Raw genomic sequence first — 921 nt, 5'->3', positions numbered from 1 at the left:
TATGTAGAGTTCAAAAACAGACAAAACTATTATAATGGCAAAACAGTGAATGCCTTGGCAAGAGGGGATTGGTTGGAAAGTAGCAGAAGAGAGCTTTGTGAGGTGATGTGTTCTGCATGTTGATGGGGTGTTTACACAGTTGTATACACTTGACAAACTCATTGTAAAATTAAGATCTGTGCTTTTCACTGTATGCAAATTTTACCTTAATAAAAAATCCTCTTCTTTGTCATATAACATCTGTCTTCTGGAACTTCCTTACAAATCATAATTACTCTTAAGAATCTAAATCTTGAAGATTCATTTTTTATCCTAAAACCTGATGTATTTGCCAGGGAATTAACAAAGATAGTGTTGTCGACTGCTTTTAAGTAACTTCTGTAGTTTTAAAAAATTGATTCATAATAGAGGTACAAATTTTCAAGGTGCATGTGATAATACATTGATATAATGTGTACCAATCAAATCAGGGTAATTGGGATATCCATCGCCTGTTTATCTCCATGCTGGAAACCTTCAAATTATTTCTTCTGTTTGGAAATGTAGAACTTGTGTAGTTGATAAGCAAATACAAAGTCGTTTGGGAGTACTGTGCCCAGTTAAGTGGGATGAAATCCTCATTAAAAATTTCAACCTAAATATAACTACAAGGTACAAAACAAATGTTTTTTTTTTTTTTTTCCATTATGCCCTCCTAATTATTTTTACCAGTAGCTTTACTCTTGACTAAGCTCAAACCAGAGAACAGAACTTTTAGTGAAAATGCTTTAAACATGTAAACTAATATTACTGTGTTTGATGATGATCATTTCCATAGAAGGCAAATGTTTAGGAATCACATGTGGGCAATGGGATGTTAAGAAAATGTGCAGCTAACATTAAATGTGACTCACTGCAGATAGAGGAAATTTTTGGCCGGGG

This window comes from Mandrillus leucophaeus, unplaced genomic scaffold (assembly GCF_000951045.1).
Source record: "Mandrillus leucophaeus isolate KB7577 unplaced genomic scaffold, Mleu.le_1.0 Scaffold323, whole genome shotgun sequence".
In the NCBI taxonomy this organism is placed as follows: domain Eukaryota; kingdom Metazoa; phylum Chordata; class Mammalia; order Primates; family Cercopithecidae; genus Mandrillus; species Mandrillus leucophaeus.
Note: the sequence above shows the minus strand (reverse complement) of the source record.